This window comes from Pelobates fuscus, chromosome 7, assembly GCF_036172605.1.
Source record: "Pelobates fuscus isolate aPelFus1 chromosome 7, aPelFus1.pri, whole genome shotgun sequence".
In the NCBI taxonomy this organism is placed as follows: Eukaryota; Metazoa; Chordata; class Amphibia; order Anura; family Pelobatidae; genus Pelobates; species Pelobates fuscus.
The window spans coordinates 15,028,009-15,033,008 of NC_086323.1; the positions used below are offsets into that span (position 1 = coordinate 15,028,009).

General features: G+C 41.9%; 9 non-coding genes across 9 annotated transcripts in view; all 9 read left to right on the top strand.

Annotated features, from left to right (window-relative positions):
* Nucleotides 1-432: 432 nt before the first annotated feature.
* Nucleotides 433-546, top strand: LOC134570401 (U5 spliceosomal RNA). The gene has a single exon (XR_010085032.1). It is a non-coding gene; the product is annotated as a U5 spliceosomal RNA (small nuclear RNA).
* Nucleotides 547-1,004: 458 nt separating this feature from the next.
* LOC134569928 (U5 spliceosomal RNA) lies at nt 1,005-1,118 on the top strand. Its single transcript, XR_010084590.1, has one exon. It is a non-coding gene; the product is annotated as a U5 spliceosomal RNA (small nuclear RNA).
* A 458-nt stretch (nt 1,119-1,576) lies between these two features.
* Nucleotides 1,577-1,690, top strand: LOC134569860 (U5 spliceosomal RNA). Its single transcript, XR_010084525.1, has one exon. It is a non-coding gene; the product is annotated as a U5 spliceosomal RNA (small nuclear RNA).
* Nucleotides 1,691-2,146: 456 nt separating this feature from the next.
* On the top strand, nt 2,147-2,261 carry LOC134569825 (U5 spliceosomal RNA). Its single transcript, XR_010084491.1, has one exon. It is a non-coding gene; the product is annotated as a U5 spliceosomal RNA (small nuclear RNA).
* Nucleotides 2,262-2,718: 457 nt separating this feature from the next.
* Nucleotides 2,719-2,832, top strand: LOC134569703 (U5 spliceosomal RNA). The gene has a single exon (XR_010084372.1). It is a non-coding gene; the product is annotated as a U5 spliceosomal RNA (small nuclear RNA).
* Nucleotides 2,833-3,290: 458 nt separating this feature from the next.
* Nucleotides 3,291-3,404, top strand: LOC134569872 (U5 spliceosomal RNA). The gene has a single exon (XR_010084536.1). It is a non-coding gene; the product is annotated as a U5 spliceosomal RNA (small nuclear RNA).
* A 455-nt stretch (nt 3,405-3,859) lies between these two features.
* Nucleotides 3,860-3,973, top strand: LOC134569884 (U5 spliceosomal RNA). The gene has a single exon (XR_010084547.1). It is a non-coding gene; the product is annotated as a U5 spliceosomal RNA (small nuclear RNA).
* Nucleotides 3,974-4,428: 455 nt separating this feature from the next.
* On the top strand, nt 4,429-4,543 carry LOC134570172 (U5 spliceosomal RNA). The gene has a single exon (XR_010084817.1). It is a non-coding gene; the product is annotated as a U5 spliceosomal RNA (small nuclear RNA).
* A 455-nt stretch (nt 4,544-4,998) lies between these two features.
* Nucleotides 4,999-5,000, top strand: part of LOC134569749 (U5 spliceosomal RNA) — a 114-nt gene continuing 112 nt past the window's right edge. Inside the window, exon 1 of the small nuclear RNA XR_010084416.1 lies at nt 4,999-5,000. This exon is cut by the window's right edge and continues 112 nt beyond it. This is a non-coding gene — a small nuclear RNA (U5 spliceosomal RNA).

Here is a 5,000-nt window from a genome sequence, read left to right on the forward strand (position 1 = left end):
AACTTCTTAAACAGAGATCCAAGAGGTTCTAAGCACCAAGCTGTTGCGAAAAAAAGAAAAAGTTTTGGATCCCTATTTATGATGTCAGCATCTTTGACTGCGGGCAAAGCATGCCTCAGGCTCTGGCATTCTTGACAGCTGCAGGGCTCTGCCGAGAGACCAAGCATGCATTTAGGGGCGTGTCAGCAGTGGGCATGCCTCATTTGAATACCCATGTTGCACTGCAAGCAGCTGTGCTCCTCTTCCCTTTGCTGTTAACATGATACAAGCTAAAAAAAAAAAAAAAAAGATATTTTTTTCTTTTTTTACATATTTAGTGGGGTCATTAATATTTATGGCAGATTCTCCAAGTTAAAGCTTAATGTAGGGTTGCTCACCATACGTGTGAAAGGCAGGTTCCACACCTTGCCTGCTGTCAGATGGATGGACTTTATACTCTGGTTTCTCTTCAGATCGAATAAATCTTTCGCCTTTTACTAAAGATTTCCGTGGAGAGGAACGAACACGAGTTTCACTCAATTTTTTCAGGCCCAGTTTACACTGGCTGTGCTAAACTTGTACAAAAGTAGAAGAAACTTCTTAAACAGAGATCCAAGAGGTTCTAAGCACCAAGCTGTTGCGAAAAAAAGAAAAAGTTTTGGTTCCCTATTTATGATGTCAGCATCTTTGACTGCGGGCAAAGCATGCCTCAGGCTCTGGCATTCTTGACAGCTGCAGGGCTCTGCCGAGAGACCAAGCATGCATTTAGGGGCGTGTCAGCAGTGGGCATGCCTCATTTGAATACCCATGTTGCACTGCAAGCAGCTGTGCTCCTCTTCCCTTTGCTGTTAACATGATACAAGCTATAAAAAAAAAAAAATGATATTTTTTTCTTTTTTTACATATTTAGTGGGGTCATTAATATTTATGGCAGATTCTCCAAGTTAAAGCTTAATGTAGGGTTGCTCACCATACGTGTGAAAGGCAGGTTCCACACCTTGCCTGCTGTCAGATGGATGGAATTTATACAATGGTTTCTCTTCAGATCGAATAAATCTTTCGCCTTTTACTAAAGATTTCCGTGGAGAGGAACGACCACGAGTTTCACTCAATTTTTTCAGGCCCAGTTTACACTGGCTGTGCTAAACTTGTACAAAAGTAGAAGAAACGTCTTAAACAGAGATCCAAGAGGTTCTAAGCACCAAGCTGTTGCGAAAAAAAGAAAAAGTTTTGGTTCCCTATTTATGATGTCAGCATCTTTGACTGCGGGCAAAGCATGCCTCAGGCTCTGGCATTCTTGACAGCTGCGGGGCTCTGCCGAGAGACCAAGCATGCATTTAGGGGCGTGTCAGCAGTGGGCATGCCTCATTTGAATACCCATGTTGCACTGCAAGCAGCTGTGCTCCTCTTCCCTTTGCTGTTAACATGATACAAGCTAAAAAAAAAAAATATATATATTTTTTTCTTTTTTTACATATTTAGTGGGGTCATTAATATTTATGGCAGATACTCCAAGTTAAAGCTTAATGTAGGGTTGCTCACCATACGTGTGAAAGGCAGGTTCCACACCTTGCCTGCTGTCAGATGGATGGATTTTATACTCTGGTTTCTCTTCAGATCGAATAAATCTTTCGCCTTTTACTAAAGATTTCCGTGGAGAGGAACGACCATGAGTTTCACTCAATTTTTTCAGGCCCAGTTTACACTGGCTGTGCTAAACTTGTACAAAAGTAGAAGAAACTTCTTAAACAGAGATCCAAGAGGTTCTAAGCACCAAGCTGTTGCGAAAAAAAGAAAAAGTTTTGGTTCCCTATTTATGATGTCAGCATCTTTGACTGCGGGCAAAGCATGCCTCAGGCTCTGGCATTCTTGACAGCTGCAGGGCTCTGCCGAGAGACCAAGCATGCATTTAGGGGCGTGTCAGCAGTGGGCATGCCTCATTTGAATACCCATGTTGCACTGCAAGCAGCTGTGCTCCTCTTCCCTTTGCTGTTAATATGATACAAGCTTAAAAAAAAAAACAGATATTTTTTCTTTTTTTTACATATTTAGTGGGGTCATTAATATTTATGGCAGATTCTCCAAGTTACAGCTTAATGTAGGGTTGCTCACCATACGTGTAAAAGGCAGGTTCCGCACCTTGCCTGCTGTCAGATGGATGGATTTTATACTCTGGTTTATCTTCAGATCGAATAAATCTTTCGCCTTTTACTAAAGATTTCCGTGGAGAGGAACGACCATGAGTTTCACTCAATTTTTTCTGGCCCAGTTTACACTGGCTGTGCTAAACATGTACAAAAGTAGAAGAAACTTCTTAAACAGAGATCCAAGAGGTTCTAAGCACCAAGCTGTTGCGAAAAAAAGAAAAAGTTTTGGCTCCCTATTTATGATGTCAGCATCTTTGACTGCGGGCAAAGCATGCCTCAGGCTCTGGCATTCTTGACAGCTGCAGGGCTCTGCCGAGAGACCAAGCATGCATTTAGGGGCGTGTCAGCAGTGGGCATGCCTCATTTGAATACCCATGTTGCACTGCAAGCAGCTGTGCTCCTCTTCCCTTTGCTGTTAACATGATACAAGCTATAAAAAAAAAAAAATGATATTTTTTTCTTTTTTTACATATTTAGTGGGGTCATTAATATTTATGGCAGATTCTCCAAGTTAAAGCTTAATGTAGGGTTGCTCACCATACGTGTGAAAGGCAGGTTCCACACCTTGCCTGCTGTCAGATGGATGGAATTTATACTCTGTTTTCTCTTCAGATCGAATAAATCTTTCGCCTTTTACTAAAGATTTCCGTGGAGAGGAACGACCACGAGTTTCACTCAATTTTTTCAGGCCCAGTTTACACTGGCTGTGCTAAACTTGTACAAAAGTAGAAGAAACGTCTTAAACAGAGATCCAAGAGGTTCTAAGCACCAAGCTGTTGCGAAAAAAAGAAAAAGTTTTGGTTCCCTATTTATGATGTCAGCATCTTTGACTGCGGGCAAAGCATGCCTCAGGCTCTGGCATTCTTGACAGCTGCGGGGCTCTGCCGAGAGACCAAGCATGCATTTAGGGGCGTGTCAGCAGTGGGCATGCCTCATTTGAATACCCATGTTGCACTGCAAGCAGCTGTGCTCCTCTTCCCTTTGCTGTTAACATGATACAAGCTAAAAAAAAAAAATATATATATTTTTTTCTTTTTTTACATATTTAGTGGGGTCATTAATATTTATGGCAGATTCTCCAAGTTAAAGCTTAATGTAGGGTTGCTCACCATACGTGTGAAAGGCAGGTTCCACACCTTGCCTGCTGTCAGATGGATGGATTTTATACTCTGGTTTCTCTTCAGATCGAATAAATCTTTCGCCTTTTACTAAAGATTTCCGTGGAGAGGAACGACCATGAGTTTCACTCAATTTTTTCAGGCCCAGTTTACACTGGCTGTGCTAAACTTGTACAAAAGTAGAAGAAACTTCTTAAACAGAGATCCAAGAGGTTCTAAGCACCAAGCTGTTGCGAAAAAAAGAAAAAGTTTTGGATCCCTATTTATGATGTCAGCATCTTTGACTGCGGGCAAAGCATGCCTCAGGCTCTGGCATTCTTGACAGCTGCAGGGCTCTGCCGAGAGACCAAGCATGCATTTAGGGGCGTGTCAGCAGTGGGCATGCCTCATTTGAATACCCATGTTGCACTGCAAGCAGCTGTGCTCCTCTTCCCTTTGCTGTTAATATGATACAAGCTTAAAAAAAAAAACAGATATTTTTTCTTTTTTTACATATTTAGTGGGGTCATTAATATTTATGGCAGATTCTCCAAGTTACAGCTTAATGTAGGGTTGCTCACCATACGTGTAAAAGGCAGGTTCCGCACCTTGCCTGCTGTCAGATGGATGGATTTTATACTCTGGTTTCTCTTCAGATCGAATAAATCTTTCGCCTTTTACTAAAGATTTCCGTGGAGAGGAACGACCATGAGTTTCACTCAATTTTTTCAGGCCCAGTTTACACTGGCTGTGCTAAACTTGTACAAAAGTAGAAGAAACTTCTTAAACAGAGATCCAAGAGGTTCTAAGCACCAAGCTGTTGCGAAAAAAAGAAAAAGTTTTGGCTCCCTATTTATGATGTCAGCATCTTTGACTGCGGGCAAAGCATGCCTCAGGCTCTGGCATTCTTGACAGCTGCAGGGCTCTGCCGAGAGACCAAGCATGCATTTAGGGGCGTGTCAGCAGTGGGCATGCCTCATTTGAATACCCATGTTGCACTGCAAGCAGCTGTGCTCCTCTTCCCTTTGCTGTTAATATGATACAAGCTTAAAAAAAAAAACAGATATTTTTTCTTTTTTTACATATTTAGTGGGGTCATTAATATTTATGGCAGATTCTCCAAGTTACAGCTTAATGTAGGGTTGCTCACCATACGTGTAAAAGGCAGGTTCCGCACCTTGCCTGCTGTCAGATGGATGGATTTTATACTCTGGTTTCTCTTCAGATCGAATAAATCTTTCGCCTTTTACTAAAGATTTCCGTGGAGAGGAACGACCATGAGTTTCACTCAATTTTTTCTGGCCCAGTTTACACTGGCTGTGCTAAACTTGTACAAAAGTAGAAGAAACTTCTTAAACAGAGATCCAAGAGGTTCTAAGCACCAAGCTGTTGCGAAAAAAAGAAAAAGTTTTGGCTCCCTATTTATGATGTCAGCATCTTTGACTGCGGGCAAAGCATGCCTCAGGCTCTGGCATTCTTGACAGCTGCAGGGCTCTGCCGAGAGACCAAGCATGCATTTAGGGGCGTGTCAGCAGTGGGCATGCCTCATTTGAATACCCATGTTGCACTGCAAGCAGCTGTGCTCCTCTTCCCTTTGCTGTTAACATGATACAAGCTATAAAAAAAAAAATGATATTTTTTTCTTTTTTTACATATTTAGTGGGGTCATTAATATTTATGGCAGATTCTCCAAGTTAAAGCTTAATGTAGGGTTGCTCACCATACGTGAGAAAGGCAGGATCCACACCTTGCCTGCTGTCAGATGGATGGAATTTAT